Consider the following 20,747-nt stretch of genomic DNA (forward strand, 5'->3'; position numbering starts at 1 on the left):
CTGGAATATGCCTATGTGACTGGCAAAATATTTAAAAATAACCAACCAAGACTCCTTTTTGGACTCCTGGGTTCTGAGTTGCTCCATGCACGTGTCAGTGGTTTCTGGTCCAAGTGAGAAAGTGTGTCCTGCCACAGCCCTTATAGAGGACAATAAGATCCCATATCTGACCTCTCCAGACCCCTTGCTGTATCCTTTCCCTATAATAAACTGTACATTTGTAAGCATTGCCATTTGATTCCTGTAAATCTCCTTTAGCAATTGAACCCAATTCACCTGCCACTGTTAAGGTGGTATGAAAAAGTCATCCAGGAGAGTGGAAAAGACCATTGGTGGGGATAAGACACATTGTTCAAAAATGATGCTGGGACAGATTGTATAATAGATGTGTCTGCCCCAGTCACAGCGATTCCTCCCAGAAAATGTCCACCTTCTATCTTCTCCATTCCAACCTACGAGGTTTCGGGAGTGAGCCCACAACAATCATGTTACATTAAATGACCCATGTCCCCTCAAGGTGAACCCCTGACCCAAGCTAGACTAATCAAAGTCTCTTCCAGTCTGAATGGTTGGCATCTTGAAGGAGGAGACTTTAAACCTCAGTTGCTGAGCTTTGGTATGGCCAGCCTCCCCCGACAGGACCGAGTAGCAGAGAAAGCCCATCCACAGAGATAAACGATTGACGTGGATGCTCCAATAGCAACAGAGCTGAGAAATAGAAAGAAACTACTCTGCATTTCTGACACCTTTTCCTTCTCAGATTCCAGCCCTTTGGGAAATTAAGCTCCCTTCCAGACCTTGTTCCAAGGAAATATTCTCATAATCAATTCCCCCCTTTCCCCAACAAATGAGCTTCAGTTAGTTCTTTCACTAGCACCCAAAGATCCTTAACTCACTAGCCATGTAGAAACATATATAGCTGGATCCCTAACTCACTGCCTACACAAAAATACGTTCCATGTGGAGTTAAGCTTTCAACCTAAAAATAAAACAATACAGGGAGTAAAGTAAAATATAGGAGAGTGGCTGGGAGGGCGGTGGCTCACGCCTGTAATCCTAGCACTCTGGGAGGCCAAGGCGGGCGGATTGCTCGAGGTCAGGAATTCAAAACCAGCCTGAGCAAGAGCGAGACCCTGTCTCTACTATAAATAGAAAGAAATTAATTGGCCAACTAATATATATAGAAAAAATTAGCCAGGCATGGTGGCGCATGCCTGTAGTCCCAGCTACTTGGGAGGCTGAGACAGAAGGATCGCTTGAGCCCAGGAGTTTGAGGTTGCTGTGAGCTAGGCTGATGCCACGGCACTCACTCTAGCCTGGGCAACAAAGCGAGACTCTCTCTCAAAAAAAATAAATAAGGCCGGGCGCTGTGGCTCACGCCTGTAATCCTAGCTCTTGGGAGGCCGAGGCGGGCGGATTGCTCAAGGTCAGGAGTTCAAAACCAGCCTGAGCAAGAGCGAGACCCCGTCTCTACTATAAATAGAAAGAAATTAATTGGCCAACTGATATATATATATAAAAAATTAGCCGGGCATAGTGGCGCATGCCTGTAGTCCCAGCTACTCGGGAGGCTGAGGCAGAAGGATCGCTTGAGCCCAGGAGTGTGAGGTTGCTGTGAGCTAGGCTGACGCCACGGCACTCACTCTAGCCTGGGCAACAAAGCGAGACTCTGTCTCAAAAAAAAAAAAAATAAATAAATAAATAAATAAATAAAATAAAATATAGGAGAATGCTTTTATAATCTTGGAATCTAGAATCAAACAAGGAAAAGATCTAAACATTTGGCTATATAAAATTTTAAAATTCATAAACAGCAAAGATGCATCATAAGCAAAGTCAAAAACAAAATTAAGGAAAATACTTGTGACGAATATGAAAGGCAAATGACTATTACATGTCACTACATATAAGAAGATGCTCCGCCTGACTCTTAATTCAGAAATAGAAATGAAAGCTACAGATTGGCAGATATTAAAAAGATGAATAACCCTATGTCAACAAGGTTTTAGAAATACATATACTCTCTTTTACCACTGGTAAAAACTTTTTGGAGTGTAATTTGGCAATATCAGTCAAAATTGTAAACGCACAATAGATGGACACACTTGAAGCTCTTACTCAAGGGGGTTGGGGGGACATGGGCAATATATGTAACCTTAACACTTGTACCCCCATAATACGCTAAAATAAAAAAAAATTAAACGCACAATACCTTTTTTTTTTTTTTGAGACAGAGTCTCACTCTGTTGCCCAGGCTAGAGTGAGTGCCGTGGCGTCAGCCTAGCTCACAGCAACCTCAAACTCCTGGGCTCAAGCAATCCTGCTGCCTCAGCCTCCCGAGTAGCTGGGACTACAGGCATATGCCACCATGCCCAGCTAATTTTTTTTCTATATATATTAGTCGGCCAATTAATTTCTTTCTATTTATAGTAGAGACGGGGTCTCGCTCTTGCTCAGGCTGGTTTCAAACTCCGGACCTCGAGCAATCTGCCCACCTCGGCCTCCCAGAGTGCTAGGATTACAGGCGTGAGCCACCGCGCCCGGCCCACAGTACCTTTTGATACCAGTAATTCCACTGTCAGAAATTTATCCTACAGAAATATTTGTACAATATGTGTGACACTACATATTTAATAATAAGGATGTTTATTATAAAATGGTCGATAATAATAAAATTTGGATACACCCAAATGTCTTACCGAAGTGCATTGCATTTTTTTTTTTTTTTTTGAGACAGAGTCTCACTTTGTTGCCCAGGCTAGAGTGAGTGCCGTGGCGTCAGCCTGGCTCACAGCAACCTCAATCTCTGGGGCTCAGCGATCCTACTGCCTCAGCCTCCTGAGTAGCTGGGACTACAGGCATGCGCCACCATGCCCGGCTAATTTTTTGTATATATTTTTAGTTGGTCAATTAATTTATTTCTATTTTTGGTAGAGACGGGGTCGCTCAGGCTGGTTTCGAACTCCTGACCTTGAGCAATCCGCCCGCCTCGGCCTCCCAAAGTGCTAGGATTACAGGCGTGAGTGCATTTTTTTTTAATGTAGCATATCCATAGAGTGTAATACGCTACAACAGTTTAAAAAGATCAAGGAACATTGTGTGTGCTGAAATGGAGCGCTACTTGGGAGATATTTTAAGGAAAAAGCAAGTTGCAGATCACAGGAATAGCATGATTGTATTTTTGAAGAAGCAATGGAGACTGAAACACCATGACCCGATAATAGTGGTTACCCAGGGCAATAGGAATGGAGTAGGAGAGGGGGACAGGAAGTCGGCAATTTTTAATTTATACAGGTCTAAGTTGTTTAAAGCTTTTACAACAGACACTTATTAATTTTGTAATCATAATTTTTAAATAAAATATTTAAAGAAACTCCAGACAAAAACTTAAATAAAACAAAAGACAAAAAACCATATTTTTGGATAGGAAGACTCAACTTCAAAATATGTCAATTCTCTCTAAGTTAATTTATAAATTCAACATGATCCCAGTAAAACTGCCTATTTGGGACTCTAGAGAAGTTTATCTAATGTTCATATGGAGAAAATAAACAAGGAAGAGTAACCAGAAAACTGCTGAGAAGGAAGAATAATGGGGTGAGGGAGGACTTGTCTTATTAAATATTAAAACATATGCAATAAATATGGATAGCAAAGATGTGTTATTACAGCAATGTTTATGTTACAGACAAACTATAGACCACTGAAATACCAATATAGGACTAGTTGAGTAAAATATATGTCCATGTTGTATAATACTAAGCAATCATTAACAATGATGTAGGTGTACTGATGTAGAAAGATGCTTACAATATATTGCTAAATCCAAAAAAGCAAGTTGCAAAATAATAAATATAAGGTAATCCCACTTATATAAGAAAGGCTTTTTTATGTAAGAAAGGCATATGCAGGCCGGGCGAGGTGGCTCACGCCTGTGATCCTAGCACTCTGGGAGTCTAAGGCGGGCGGATTGCTCAAGGTCAGGAGTTTGAAACCAGCCTGAGCAAGAGCAAGACCCTGTCTCTACTAAAAATAGAAAAAAATATAATTGGCCAACTAAAAATATATAGGAAAAAAATTAGCTGGGTCTGGTGGTGCGTGCCTGTAGTCCCAGCTACTCGGGAGGCTGAGGCAGGAGGATCGCTTGAGCCCAGGAGTTTGAGGTTGCCGCCAGGCACTCTAGCCCAGGCAACAAAGTGAGACTCTGCCTCGAAAAGAAAAAAAAAATAAGAAAGGCATATGCACATATGAACATACATACATTACATGTATGTAAATGCATGGAAAGTAGATGGGAATTATGCCCACTGAACTATGACAGTGGTTACTCACCTCCCACACACAGTAGGACTGGAATTCAGGGAATGGGTGGTGGGAGGGAGGGTAATAATGATTTTGTTCTGTATACTTCTATAATGTTTGAATCTTTTATGATAAGAATGTATGCAAGTATTATCTGTGTAATTTAAAAAAAAGACAAAAAGTAGCTCATAGCTTTCCTGTAAGAGCAGTTAACTGATTTCTTGTGAATGTTTGGGCAAACGGGAACACAAAGTTTAAATTCAATCACATATTCATTTATTCACTCATTCAACAAATATTTCCTTCGAAGTGCTTGGTATTTGGTGTCCACTGGTGATTAACAGACAATGCTCTGAGCCAAGGAGGCTCGCCCAGCTATCAGACGAGCGGTTGACAGGAGCAGTTGATGTGGCTCTTTAGAAGCCATGTAGGTCAATTGTGTACGATTATTGGCTACTAATAAAATAAAAAGTTAATGCCTATCACAATAATATCCAAAAGTGAGAGAGAACATGACAAAGGCAGAAAATAGGAATTTAAGAATGCAAAAAGAGAAAAGCAAGCAACGGTGGGAAAATCCAACATGGCTCTTGTAAAACTTCTACCGAAAGCCTTTCTAGCTCTTTGAATCGACTATGGAATCAATTCTGCCCCCACTTGTACTTTTTGGTCTGCCAACGTGGAAACCCACCCATGGAGCTCTGCATCTTCCTTCTGGATCATCATAGAGTCAGGGAGTGGAGAGCGAGTGACAGAGCATTGCCAGGGCAGCTAGTGAGGACCTCAGGATCATATATTTGTGGCTAAATATCTGAATCTTCCCATTCAGATGGGGAGGACTGGCATTTGTGGGGACAGGGCCAGAGTGTGAGGCTTCTGCCAGAAGCAGCATAGGCTGCCAAGAACCTGAAGGTCAAGTCAAGTCAAAGCCCTTAAGAGAAAGCTGAGGTTTGATCACCAGGATAACCTGGTACAGGCCTAAATCCAAAGAGTCAGAGGCAAGATTCAGACTGAGCAGAGCATTGGACACTGCATCTCCTCTCAGCTCTCCGGCCCCGATCTCTCTGGGCTACTGAATTCCCTCCTCACGTCCCCCTTTCCGTCTCCTGGACTAAATTCATGGCGTTGGCTTTCTTACTAGAACCTTGGCCCTTCTCCACATAGCATCTGGCTCTCTAGCTCAGACTGCCTCAGGAAAAGCCCTGAAACAACGCAGTCCTAGGACCCTGCTGCCCAAGAGTCAAGCCTTTGGCCAGCACTCCCGCCTCATTTGCCCTGGTCCCTTTGGTGGGGGGGAGACCAGGCCCCTGCTCATGGGCATGAGAATCTCACTGACAGTCCCCTGGCAAGGCCCTGTCTGAGCAGCAATCGCTTTCCATTGATCGCTCTCTGGTTGCAACACTTGGCAAGCATATTTCTCAGGGTAAATTCCCAAATTGGTATTCCGGATTAGCAATCAACCACTTGTACATTTAGGTAGGGCATTTCTGTCCCCAGACCTGAACACTTCTGGGGAAGCCAACAAGGCAAGGCTTCGGAATCCTCAAATTTGAGGAACAGACCCTAGGCCCCTGGGAAGCCCTGCTCACACAGCCAGCTGCTTTCTTTCTTTATTGCCTCATCACTGAAAGAGGCAGAGTCCAAGAGATGATTCTGAAATGTAGGACTCTGTCTGCAAAGGCAGGCTTAACAAGGCCCTCCAGGTAGGCCCTTCTTGGGCAAAGCAGAAAGGGGGTGCAAGCATGTGGTGGTGGATGACAATGGCAAGGAGGAGGATGCAAATTAGCAGAGTAGTTAAAAATGTGGGCTTAGCCTGTATTTGCATCTCAGCCCAGCCTCTTACAAGCTGTGAGACTCTGGGCAAGTTCATTAACCTCTCTGAAGCTATTTCCACATGGTAAAATGGGATCATAATAGCATTTGCCATTATTTTATGAGAATTAAGTGAGATAGCACCACAGAAGACTTAGCACAATGCCCAGCACACAGAAACCACGCAGGAAATGTCACCTATTAGAGGAGAGAATGAGGCTAAGAAGGTTCCAATGGAGAGGAAAGGGGGAATGAAGGGAGGTGAGAAACACTCAGATAAACTGCCTAATTCCTGCTTTTTTTCCTATGCCAGCCTTGAGTATTTTAGTTGTTAAACCAGAAACGTATTTGTATGATTTGTATATCTCTCTGTCATTACCAGTTTGCAGTCCCAGTTCTGTCCTTGTCTATCTGCATGACCTTGAGCAATCTCCCTATCGCCCTATGCCTCAGTTTTTCCAAATGTAAAAGTAAGTAGTTATTACAGAAAACTGTTAAGGTCATTCTAATTTTCTGGTTCTACCTTTCATCCTTGTCTTTTTCATTGGGAAAGTGTTATGAGTTGAATTGTCTTCCCCAAAATGGTATGTTGAAGTCTTAACTCCCAGTGCCTGCAAATGTGACCTTATTTGGAAATAATTACAGACGTGATCAATTAAGATGAAGTCATTACGGTGGGCCCTAATCTAATATGGTTGGTATCCTTATAAGAAAAGAGCAGAGGCTGGGCGCAGTGGCTCACACCTGTAATCCTAGCACTCTGGGAGGCCGAGGCGGACGGATTGCTTGAGGTCAGGAGTTCGAAACCAGCCTGAGCAAGAGCAAGATCCCCGTCTCTACTATAAATAGAAAGAAATTAATTGACCAACTAATAAATATAGAAAAACTTAGCCAGGCATGGTGGCGCATGCCTGTAGTCCCAGCTAATCGGGAGGCTGAGGCAGCAGGATTGCTTGAGCCCAGGAGTTTGAGGTTGCTGTGAGCTAGGCTGACGCCATGGCGCTCACTCTAGCCTGGGCAACAAAGTGAGACACTGTCTCGAAAAGAAAAAAGAAAAGAAAAGAAAAGAGAAGAGAAGAGAAGAGTAGAAGACACAGACACACACAAGGAAAAGATAGCCATATGGTTACAGAGGCAGAGATTGGAGGGATCCATCTGCAACCCAAGGAATGCCAATTGCTAGAGGACAACAGAAGACAGGAAGAAGCAAGAATTCTCACCTCCAGAGTTCAGAGGGAGCAGGCACTGAAGACACTTTGATTTCAGACTTCTAGTCTCCAGAACTGTGAGAGAACAAATTTCTGTTGTTTTAAGCCACTCAGTTTGTGGTATCTTGTTATGGCAGCTCCCCAGCCCAGAAAACAAATCCAGAAAGTTTCCCCCAAAACATGTCTATCTTGTGCTATCAAACTGCTGTTTCCAAGAGTCCTACCTATTTTCATATCTCCACTTCTCATTAAAGAAAGTTTGAGCACAGCATTCTAAATTCCTTATTTAGCAATTTCATTTAATGATAAAAATTAATGCATGATATACCAGACATTTTGAAAATGTAAATTGCCAGAAGATTGTTATAGCAACATTCATACTAATTAACATGTCTTAAGAAAGGCCATGCATGTTTATCAACTAATTAGCATCATACAATCAAAAGAATAAAGAGTACTTCCTTGGGGGATATAAAATAAATAAATAACTACAATGTTTTCATTAGAGTTGACAATGTTCCTTTGAACCTATTTGAGTGCTAGAAATTGATGTATAAATTAAATGGCTTTATAGTTTGGATTTGATATTTAGAAGAGATTGAGACCATTAGAGAAAATTGTTTTAAAATGTATTGTGTATTTGAAAAATGCTATGATGCTTACGATGTTATGGGAAGAAAATGAGCTGCGACTCATTTCAAATCTTGAAGAAAGGAATGTTTTAGAGACTCATTTCCATATTCCTATGCAACCTTAAAAATTCTCAAAAGTTCGGAGAATCTGACAAAAAACGTTCCAGTTCCTAGATCAAGGGATTGCTAAACTCTAACCCACAGGCAAAATCCATCCCACCATTAAGAGTGGTTGTATAGGCCGGGCACGGTGGCTCACGCCTGTAATCCTAGCACTCTGGGAAGCCGAGGCGGGCGGATTGCTTGAGGTCAGGAGTTCAAAACCAGCCTAAGCAAGAGCGAGACCCCGTCTCTACTATAAATAGAAAGAAATTAATTGGCCGACTAATATATATAGAAAAAAAATTAGCTGGGCATGGTGGCATATGCCTGTAGTCCCAGCTACTCGGGAGGCTGAGGCAGCAGGATTGCTTGAGCCCAGGAGTTTGAGGTTGCTGTGAGCGAGGCTGATGCCACAGCACTCACTCTAGCCTGAGCAACAGAGCAAGACTCTGTCTCAAAAAAAAAAAAAGAGTGGTTGGGGAAAAATCAAAAGAATAATATTGTATGATACATGGAAATTACATGAAATTCAAATTTTGATATCCAATAAATAAGGTTTTATTGGAACACAGCCTCCATTGCTCATTCACTTACATATTGTCTATGGCTGTTTGTATTAATATCAGTTTCCTATTGCTGTCTAACAAATTGCCACAACCTTGATAGCTTAAAACAACACAAATCTATTATCTCACAGTTTCTGTGGGTCAGCAGTCCAGGCAGGATTTAGCTGGACTCTCTGTTCAGGGTCTCACCAGGCTGAAATCAAGGTGTTGGTTAGGGCAACAGTCGTCTCAGCTGAGGCTCAAGGTCCTCTTTGAAGCTCATGTTAGTAGTTGGTAAAAATTAGTTCCTTTCAGTCATCGGACTGAGGCTCCCATTCTCGTGCTGGCCATCATCGAAGGGCTGCCCTCAGCTCCTAGAAGCTGCCTGCATTCCTTGCCACATGACCCCTCCATGTTCAAAGTTGGCAACAGAGAAATCTCCCTTACTGGGAAGAGGCCCATCCTTTTTAAAGGCTCACCTGATTAGGCCAAGCCTACCATGCATGATCTCCCTATCTTGAGGTCAACTGATTGGGACATTAATGACATTTCCAGAATCTCTTCACAGCAGCACCTAGATTAGTGTTTGATTGAATAACCGAGATAAAGTTTGTGTGTCTCAGGGGCCAGGAATCTTGGAAGCCATCCTAGAATTCTGCCGACCACACTACTTTCACGCTACAATGGCAGACTTGTGTGGTTGCAACAGAGACCGTATGGCCCACAAAGCTGAAAATACAATTTGGCCCTTTGCAAAAAAATTTGCTGATCCTTGTCTCAAATAAAGTGAGTTTCAAGCTGAAAATGTGTGCTTCCTGTTCAGCAAAATAACTCTAAATCTGGGACAGTGTAAGCAGAAAGAAGAGGCTGCAAAGGTGAGAAAATAGCAGTAGTACCAAACTAAGTTCTAACTCTCTCACATACACAAACAGATGATACTGAACTAATGATACTTTTGCAAATGCATCATTTTGAGCACACACTAAGGAGCTAATAAAATGAGAATTCATGTCATGTCATGTCATGATATTATCACGACCCATCTCTATCAAATCTTAACATATTTGCTTCTTTTTATTTTTTTTTTATTTTATTTTTTTTTTGAGACAGAGTCTCGCTTTGTTGCCCAGGCTAGAGTTAGTGCCATGGCGTCAGCCTAGCTCACAGCAACCTCAAACTCCTGGCTCAAGCAATCCTCCTGCCTCAGCCTCCCGAGTAGCTGGGACTACAGGCATTCGCCACCATGCCCGGCTAATTTTTTGTATATATATTAGTTGGCCAATTAATTTCTTTCTATTTTATAGTAGAGACGGGGTCTCGCTCTTGCTCAGGCTGGTTTCGAACTCCTGACCTTGAGCAATTCGCCCGCCTCGGCCTCCCAGAGAGCTAGGATTACAGGCGTGAGCCACCGCGCCCGGCCTGCTTCTTTTTAAAGTAATAAAAAGCATGCAGTTGCAGCCTTCTCTGATCCTATGCCCATCCCTCCCACTCCAGAGGTAAACACTACTCCTTTACCACATATTCATCTATCCATAGACACATATGGCAGTTTGTCATGTTTTGACACCTTACAGAAATGGAATTATATAGCACATATTTGGCAATTTGCTTCTTTCACTCAGTGTGTTTATGAAATTCTTCCATCAATGTGTGTAGTTATAATTTGTTCATTTTTATATATTTTTTCTTTTCTTTTCTTTTCTTTCTTTCTTTCTTTCTTTCTTTCTTTCGTTTTTTTTTTTTTTTTTTTTTTTTTTTAGACATAGTCTCACTCTGTCACCCCGGACTAGAGTACTGTGGCATCAGCCTAGCTCATAGCAACCTCAAACTCCTGGGCTCAAGCAATCCTCCTGCCTCAGCCTCCCAAGTAGCTGGGACTACAGGCACACGCCACCATGCCTGGCTAATTTTTCTATTTTTAGTAGAGACGGGGTCTCACTCTTACTCAGGCTGGTCTCAAACTCCTGACATCAAGCAATCCTCCCACTTCAGCCTCCCAGAGTGCTAGGATTACAGGTGTGAGCCACCTCATCCAGCTGATATTTTTTATATTGCTCTTATATACTCAAACTTTGTTGTAATAGTTTATATATTCTCTTGTATTTTCTACATACACAATCATGTCATCTGCAAATAATAATCATTGTTTCTCCTTTTTGGTCCTTCCTTTTTATTTTCCTTTTCTTACTACACTGATTGAGACCTACAGTACAAGGTTGAATACAAGTGCTAGTTTTGCTCCTTTGTTGTATTATTGTGGTAAAGTAAATTTAATAGCTTTTTCTAATGTTAAATCACTCTTATTACCAAGATAAATCCAACTTGGTCATAATGTATTTTTAATACATTATTAACTCTGATTGCTAGTATTTTATTTTAGATTTTTGCATAGATGTTCATAAGTGAAGTTAGCCTGTAATGTTCCTTTCTCATAATATGCTCGCCTGGTTTGGCATTGAGGTTATGCTAGACTTATAAAATGAGTTGGGAGAGATTTAATACAATAGTTTATATAGTATTAGGATTATCTGTTCCTTGAATGTCTGATAGAGCTCACTTATACAACTAACTATCTAGGGGATGGGTGGTGGGTTGGTTGATTGATAGATTTTAACCACTGCCTCAGTTAATGAGTAATCATAAGTATGCTCAAGTTTTCCCATTTCCTCCTGAATTAGTTTTGGTAAATTATAGTTTTATATTGAATTATCCATTTCATTTAAGTTTTCAAATTTATTGGCATAAAGATGTTCACAAAGTTCTCTTATTATTGTTTCAATATCCTATCTACTATATGAATTACTTTAAACCCATTTTCATTATAATTATTTATTCGTACCTTTTCTCCTTTTGTTATAGACCACTCTACCAGAGAGTTGTCTGTTTTATTCATCTTTTTCAAACAACCAGGTTTTCATTGTATATTATTTTCTATTTGTGAATGTATTTAGAGGATGGACTTAAAAGGCTAAGCCACATTTAATTCCCTACGTAGTCAATAACCTTTGCTAAAAATAAAATTACTTGAGAAGAAATACAAACTTTAACAACAATAAGCTGTTAACATAAGTATATGAGATCAAGCCTATCATGGCCTACCTACCATGTATGTTTGTCAACTTTATACATGAAAAAATAGTGTTTTATCTTGTCATTCCTCTTGAGTTGGCTTGGTATTTTATTTCATTAAGTTCTGCTCTTAAAAATTTTTTTCCTTCTACTTTCTTGCTGTTTTATTTCTAACTTTTGGAGTTAATTTTTAATCTTTTACCTTTTCTAATATAAAAGTTTAAGGCTCTATATTTTCCCCTAAATACCTCCTTAATTATACTCCCACAAGCTTTGATATTTTCATTGTCATTTAGTTCTAAATATTTTCTGGTTTCCAGTAAAATTTCTTCTTTGACCCATGTGATATATAGTTATTAAATATCCAAGTGTATGTGGCTTTAAAATTGTCTTCATTTTATTAGTTCTAATACAGTTTCACTGTGGTCAGAGAATATGTGCACCATGATAAATATTCTTTGGTATTTATTCAGTTTGCAAGTTAATGATCAATTTTTTAAACTGTTTATGTGTGCTTGAAAAAAATATGTATTATTTAATTGATAGATGTATGATTCTATGTGTGTCCACTAGGGAAATCCTGTTAATTGTGTTTTCAAGTTTTTTTTGTTTGTTTGTTTGTTTTTTTTTTGAGACAGAGTCTCGCTTGTTGCCCAGGCTAGAGTGAGTGCCGTGGCGTCAGCCTAGCTCACAGCAACCTCAAACTCCTGTGCTCAAGCAATCCTGCTGCCTCAGCCTCCCGAGTAGCTGGGACTACAGGCATGCACCACCATGCCCGGCTAATTTTATATATATATACATTAGTTGGCCAATTAATTTCTTTCTATTTATAGTAGAGACGGGTCTCGCTCTTGCTCAGGCTGGTTTCGAACTCCTGACCTCGAGCAATCCGCCCGCCTCAGCCTCCCAGAGTGCTAGGATTACAGGCGGGAGCCACCGCGCCCGGCTTGTTTTCAAGTTTTTTATACCTTCATTAATATTTTTGCCTGCATTATCTCTCAAATATGAAGAGAAATGTGCTTTCTAAAGTCTCCTATTTGTGTGTATTTGTCCTTTTCTCCTTGTGAGTTTATCCATTTTTGCCTTATTTTTGTGATAATGTAGACATATACAAGTTTAAATTTGTTATACCTTTTTGATGAATTGTTCCTTTCATCATGATGTAGTAACCATATTTATGCCTAATAATGTTTTCTACCTTAAACTTTATTTTGCCTGGTATCAATATAGTGGCACCAGTATTCTTTTGGTTATATTTCCTAAACATATATATTCTTTTTACTTTCAAACTTTGTGTCCTTATATTTTAGATATAGCTCTTAAAAACAACGCATAGTTGGATTTTAAAAACACAATCTGCCAATATCTACTGTTTAACTGGTAAGTTTCATCTGTTTACACTTGTCATTGCTAGTTTATTGGATTCCTTTCTACCACCTTAATTTGTGGTTTCTATTTACCCTGCTTTCTCCTTATTTTTTCTTTTCTTTTTTGCTATTCATTTGGACTTGCAGTCTGAGTGCTATTTTTATTGTATGGCTGGGTCTGTGGAGAGGTTGAGCAGAGGGGTATTTATTTTAACAGGAATCTTTTTAATTCACTTTTACATCTTATAAGGGTTAGTTTAGTTCAAGCAAGATCATGTTATCCACAAATTCACTTGACTTGGCACAGTTAACAGCAAAACATTACAGTACACTAGAAGTGAAACAAGGAGTATGGCACCACTGTCAAACCCTCTGTGTTGGGGAACTCCCAGTCTTCTTGCAGGATACCTTGTATCCTGTTTCTGACACCAACGATCAGACATAAGACTAAGTGAGCATGCCCATCATATCAATCCATATGTTAAATATTATCTTACTCTTTGGTTTAAAAATTACTAATGCAGCTTTCCGTTTTCGGCTCGGAGGAGGCCAAGGTGCAACTTTCTTCGGTCGTCCCGAATCCGGGTTCATCTGACACCAGCTGCCTCCACCATGCCGCCTAAGTTCAACCCCAACGAGATCAAAGTCGTATACCTGAGGTGCACCAGCGGCTAAGTCGGTGCCACGTCTGCCCTGGCCCCCAAGATCGGCCCCCTGGATCTGTCTCAAAAAAAGGTTAGTGATGACATCGCCAAGGCAACTGGTGACTGGAAGGGCCTGAGGATTACAGTGAAACTATTCAAAACAGACAGGCCCAGATTGAAGTGGTACCTCCTGCCTCTGCCCTGATCATCAAAGCCCTCAAGGAACCACCAAGAGACAGAAAGAAGCAGAAAAACATTAAACACAACGGAAATATCACTTTTGATGAGATTGTCAATATTGCCAGACAGATGGCGGCACTGATCTTTAGCCAGAGAACTTTCTGGAACCATTAAAGAGATTCTAGGCCGGGCGCGGTGGCTCACGCCTGTAATCCTAGCTCTCTGGGAGGCCGAGGCGGGCGGATTGCTCGAGGTCAGGAGTTCGAAACCAGCCTGAGCAAGAGCGAGACCCCGTCTCTACTATAAATAGAAAGAAATTAATTGGCCGACTAATATATATATATATATATATATATATATATATATATGTATATATAATTAGCCAGGCATGGTGGCGCATGCCTGTAGTCCCAGCTACTCGGGAGGCTGAGGCAGGAGGATCACTTGAGCCCAGGAGTTTGAGGTTGCTGTGAGCTAGTCTGACGCCACGGCACTCACTATAGCCTGGGCAACAAGCGAGACTCTGTCTCAAAAAAAAAAGAGATTCTGGGCACTGCCCAGTCTGTGGGCTGCAATGTTGATGGCCGCCACCCACATGACATCATAGATGACATCAACAGTGGTGCAGTGGAATGCCCAGCTAGTTAAAAAGTACAAAGGAAAATATTTCAATAAAGGATCATTTAACACCCCCCCAAAAAAAATACTAATGCATATTCTAATATTTTATCCCACACCTCAAAAGGGATGGTGTTATGGATTGAATTGTATCCCCACCAGAAAAGGCATGTTGAAGCCCTAACCCCTAGTACCTCAGAATGTGCCCTTATTTGGATACAGGGTCTTTACAGAGTTAATCGAGTTAAAATGAGGCATTAGGGTGGGCCCTAATTCAGTATGACTGATGTCCTTACAAAAAGGGAAAGTTTGGACACAGAGACAGAGATATGGGGAGAAGGTCGTATGAAGGTGAAGGCAGCGTGGAGCAATGTGTCTATAAGCCAAGGAACACCAATGATTGGCAGCGAACCACCAGAAGCAAGGAAAGAGGCGTGGAGAAGATTCTCCCTTACAACCCTCAGAAGAAACCGACCCTGCTGACACATTGATTTGAGACTCCTAGTCCCCAGAACTGTGAAATAATAAATTTCGGTACTCAGTTTGTGCTACTATGTTCCAACAGCCCTAGGTAACTAATGAAGCATTAATTAATCAATTAGCATTGATCTTGTGCACTGTCATACTGGAAGTAGATGTCCTAAAGCAGTGGTCCCCAACCCTTTTGGCACCAGAGACTGTTTTCATGGAAGACAATTTTTCCAAGGACTGGGTGGAGGGGTATGGTTTTGGTATGATTCAAGAGCGTTACATTTATTGTGCACTTTATTTCTATCATTATTACATTGTAATATATAATGAAGTAGTTACACAACTCACCATAGGTCAGAACCCCTGTCCTCAAAGGCATTTCCTTACTTCCCTAATACACAATTTTTTAAATGCTTCTATTCAATGAATAAAGACAATAAATTTTTGGAAATATATTTACTTCATTTCTTCATTTAATAAATATTCACTGAACACTTAGTACATGGCACTTACTGGGGATACAGCAAGGAACAAAACAGACAAGCTCCTACCCTCATGGAGCTTACCTACTAATGAAGGAGACAGACATGAAACAGATAAATACATATACACAAACTTTTTAAGCAATATTAAGAAAATCCAGGCCAGGCGTGGTGACTCACGCCTGTAATCCTAGCACTCTGGGAGGCCCAGGTGGGAGGATTGTTCAAGGTCAGGAGTTCGAAACCAGCCTGAGCAAGAGCAAGACCCCGTCTCTACTAAAAATAGAAAGAAATTAATTGGCCAACTAAAAATATATAGAAAAAATTAGCCGGGCATGGTGGCACATGCCTGTAGTCCCAGCTACTCGGGAGGCTGAGGCAGAAAGATCACTTGAGCCCAGGAGTTTGAGGTTGCTGTGAGCTAGGCTGACGCCACGGCACTCTAGCCCAGGCAACAGAGTGAGACTCTGTCTCAAAAAAAAAAAAAAAATACAGGGTGCTATGAGAGAGTATAAGAGAGCGTTCTTAGACATTGTCTCTGGGGAGACGACATTTAAAATATTTAAGCTGCAAGTTGAAGGAAGAGAAGGATCTCCATGTGAAGACAGAAGAAGATCATTTTAGGCAGAGGACGCTTCATGTGGAAAGGCTTTGAAGTAGAAGTACCTTGGCATGGATGAAAAACAGAAGGGCCATCAGAACTCGATCTGCATGGGCAATGGGGAAGAAGAAACAATCAAAGATGGCTAACTTGGAAACTGGGCAAATACTGGTAGCTATTGACTGAGGTGAGGAAGACTCTAGAAAGAGTGAAATGGGTCAGGCTGGGAAGCAGGAGTTCATTTTGGACATGTTAAGTTGGGAATCTAGTAAATCTACAAGTGGGAAATTGAATATATATAAGTTTGGAAATCAGGAGAAAGCTCTGTGCTCGAGATATGAATATGGGAGTCATCAGTATAGGTGGTATTTAAAGCCCTGGATCCATAAGGGATTAGCAAGGGAGCGAGTGTGGCTAGAGAAGGAAAAAGGGCCAAGGACTGAGTCCTGGGGCATCCTGACACTTAGAGGTTTGACTTTGTCAGATCTGCATTGTGGTTTGAGACTCTCCCTTCCTAATTCTGCTGCCTTCCCCCTTTTTGTTCCTAAGTGTCAGGTCTGTGTCATGGTCTGAAGCATTTCCCACTCAATCCTGCTTCCTCCACCCTTCATATTTCACAGGCAGGACCTCCAATAAAACTCTTGCACTCCTAACTCTGTCTCAGTGTCTGCTTTCCAGAGGACCTGAACCGACAGAATTGGTACCAGGATTGGTCTGAGAAAGCAGGGGTTGTCTGGGGCTTTGGGACTATATCACTGAAATGAGATGAGGACTTCCTCCCTGGTAGCATGTGGACCATGGATAGTCCCTGGTCAAAAATAGTGGCCCAAATGCTAAAACTTTCACTGGCAATGACTTGGGAGAATGTTCTGGTAAAAAAAAAAAAAAAATGCTCTGGCAGGTGCAAGCAAAGTAAAGATGGATAGCTTTGCATGCAAGGACAGTGGAATTGGCTGGCTGTTATTAAGTTGCATTGACACCCCGTGGAGAGATAATTAAGCTGCTGATAGCAGTTAACAATTCAAAACTAAGTGTGAAAGCCAGAGGACCTCTTTGGTAGCTCACAAAGAGTTCCTTATCTTCTTCAGTGGGAGAGCCGGAAAAAACCTAAAGATCTAACTCAGAACCCAGAGTCACTAAGCTTCAAAGATGACTGAATGTTCATCCAAGGCAGGTCCATTATACCAAAGTCAGGGCCCTAGTTGGGCAAACCCAGGATCCTGGCACATGTCATGGGAACATCTAAATGGATACCCCCAAAGATTCTGGCTCCCTAGACTGCTCAGAACCCTTAGAGCCTGCAGAGGTAACTTGCCTGTTCCCATTAAGGGCTGGTATTCACCCCATCCCTTGTGGGAAGACAGTACAAATGTCTCCCCCTATAAGGCGACAAAATCTGCCTCCACCTTTTCTCCTGAATACAAGACCAGTAACTAGGGTTAAGTCAGAGTGTAAAGCCAGCCAAGTATGTTGGGCCTGGTAAGAAAGGAAAGAGTCTATACCCCAAAGGAGGTGCAAGACCTTGCCAACATATCCTGGAAGGAGTCAGAGAGGTCTCATGGACTGGATTTCAAGGGTGTCCGATCAGTGAGGCCAGAACATTAGAGTAGATGAGGGAGCATCTATTGATTTCAGGACACTTTCTTAGAATACAAGACTTAACACCCTGACAAGAACCCCTAGGGGTTGGTGCAAACTTGCAGTTAGGGTAGCCCCTAGAAGTCTGGGGAAAATGATAAACTACACTGAGGGTAAAATTCCTGAATTGCCATGGCAGATGGTAAAGAAAGGAACTCAACGGCTCAGGGAGGTGACCATGCTGGAGTGGATATATTACCGAAGGCCAGAAGACCCCAGAGAATTATGTTGCACGGGAGGGCTCAGGACATGCACCATTCACCAATGCCATGAGGAGTGCACTGGTGACAGGGGTACCAGCATCACCAAGATTTTCTGTGGTGGCTCTTCTCTGCAGGCCAAAGTAGATGGAAAGGTAACTGCAGAGCTGGGCTTGTTAATAGAGGCCAAAGTAATAAGAGCCAGGTGGCTGTCTTTAACTGCCCAAAGCCAGGAGGCTGCAATTACCATAATGACTGGCAGTCAGAGGGGCAGCCAAAGGGACTTGACCCTCAGGGAGTCAAGAGAATGAATAGAGCATGGTGTCCCTAGGGGCAAAATAGATGGACTTCCAACAAATATATTAATTATATAATTTTTTAAAGCAGCAATTGATGAGCAGGAAGTCAAGGGTCAACACCCCAACAAAAAGCCATGATCCCCGTCTCAGTTCCTGGACCTGAGTCAGTTATCATACCCAGAACCCACTGACTGAAGAGGTCGCTGGGTCCCCAGGAGGAAGAACCCTGCAAATGCCATGACCATTATATACCATAATAATAGTTCCAGTCCTTCCCCAAAGGGACATAGATGACTCTACATCAAGGAGAGACATTTAGAAGACTACTGAAGTTTGATATCTAGAGAGTCGAAGTATCTCTCTAGCAAGCGGTTCCAGGTAATAAGTAGGGAGGTAGAACACACATTTGGATAAAAGATAGTTTACAATATAGTAGTACTCTCCTAGGATATAGGATTTGACACACTGGGAAGGACCCTGGAAGATGATACAAACACACAGCTAGGATGCATCCTAGAAGCTTGAAAAACATTTTTTTCTGACATTAAGACTAGGAAAAATCCCAGAATTTCCCTGGCAGACAGTGAAGAAAGGAATTAAAAGGCCCAGGGAGGTAGGCATGCTGGAGTGGATATATTATGTGAAGCCAGAAGCTCACTGGAGGATATGTTGCATGGAAGGGCTCAGAGAACGTACAGTTTACCCAGGCCATGAGGAATGTGCTGGTGAGAGGGGCACCAGCATCACTAACAAGTTCAGTGTGGCTCTCCTCTGTAGGCCAGGGTGGACCAGTAGGAGGGACAATCACAGAGGTGGGTTCCTAACTAGTAATGAGGATGATGGGACCTCTTCCATCCTGGAAAGGCTAACAATTCACTCTCACAGAAATGGACATTTATTCTAGCAATTGTTTTGCCTTTCCTGTCCACAAAACCTCATCTAGCACCACTATCCAGGGGGTTAAGGAGTGCCTGATCCACACCACGGAATTCAACACAGTAGAGCATCTGACCAGGAGACTTATTTCACAGCAAAGGAAGCGTGGGAGTGTGCCCATGACCGTAGGATCCCCTAGGCATGTCAGATTCCACACCATTCATTAGTAGCTGGCCTGACAGAGCAATGGAATGGCCTGCTGAAGGAGTAGCTGTAGCACCAGCTCAGAAGCAATACTCTGCAAAGATGTCATATCATCCTTCAGGAGGTAGTGTAAACACTAAATCTGAGATCTCTATATGGCACCATCTCCCCAAGAGGAAAAATACATGGTTGTAAGAACCAAGAGGTAAAAGCAGGAGTGCCATCATTCCCAATAACCTACTAGTAGAGAGACATTGTGCTTTCAGTCTCCAGAATTTGGGGTTCTGAAGTGTAAGAGGTACCTTCCCCCAAAGGAGGCACACTCTTGCCAGGATCACAGCAGAAGTCCCATTGAACTGTAAGTGACAGCTGCCACCAGACCACATTGGAGGCAAGAGGGATGGGAGGTAAGAATTAGAAATACTCTATTATAAGGTGCCTGCACTACACACGAAACAGTATAGTGTTAGTTGAAGGTTGACTTAGATTAGTTAAATATGTATGTTATAAACTCTAGGGTGATCATAATTGATAAATTAAGAGAGGAGATATAAAATGGAGTCATATAAAAAGCTCAGTTAAAACAAGGGTAGGCAGAAAAAGGAGGTAGGGAAGAAGCAAAGAACAAGGTCAACAAATAGAAAACAGTTTTAAAGAATGGGTACAAATATATACTTAGATGGAAGAAATAAGACCTGGTTTTTTGATAGATCAGTAGGGTAACTATAGTTAACATTAATTGATTGTACATTTTGATTTAAAGAGAATACTTAGAGTGTTCAGAGCATAAAGAAAAGATAAATATTTAAGGTGATGAATATCCCAATTACTTACCCTGGTTTGATTATGTGAATGTATCAAATTATCATATGTATCCTGAAAATATTTACATCTAATGTGTATCCATTAAAATAAATAAATAAATAAAAATCAGTTGTAAAGATGGTACATATTAATCTGACTATATCACTAATCACTTTAAATGTGAATGGTCTAAATTCACCAATTAAAAGACATATTGTCAGAATGGATAAAAAATAAGACCCAATTATACTCATATATTGTCTATAAGAAACCCACTTTAAATATAAAGACATAGGCTAAAAGTAAAAGGATAGCCAGAAATATACCAATAAAATGCTAACCAAAAGAAAGCTGGAGTACTACATTTCTATCAAAGTAGGTTTCAGAGCAAGGAATATTATCAAGAATAAAATGGAGCATTACATAATGATAAAGGGGTCAATTCTTGAGAAGACAGTACAATCTTAAAACAAATATGCACCTAACAACAAAGCTTCAAAATAAGTGAGACAAAAACGGATAGAACTACAAGGAGAAATACTAATAGATACATCTACTGTTATCACTGGAGACTTCACGCACTCCCTGTCAGTAACTGATAGATAGATCAAGCAGGCAGAAGATCAATATGTATAGAGAATGAATAGTGGAGAATGGAGATGAGACTAGGTGGCAGCCCTGAGACCAACTGCA

At 41.4% G+C, this 20,747-nt stretch overlaps 1 pseudogene; it reads left to right on the top strand.

Annotated features, from left to right (window-relative positions):
* The first annotated feature begins 13,535 nt into the window (after window positions 1-13,535).
* LOC105857341 (large ribosomal subunit protein uL11-like) lies at window positions 13,536-14,553 on the top strand (annotated as a pseudogene).
* Window positions 14,554-20,747: the final 6,194 nt, after the last annotated feature.

The sequence above is a fragment of the Microcebus murinus genome, chromosome X (assembly GCF_040939455.1).
Source record: "Microcebus murinus isolate Inina chromosome X, M.murinus_Inina_mat1.0, whole genome shotgun sequence".
NCBI classification, from domain to species: Eukaryota; Metazoa; Chordata; class Mammalia; order Primates; family Cheirogaleidae; genus Microcebus; species Microcebus murinus.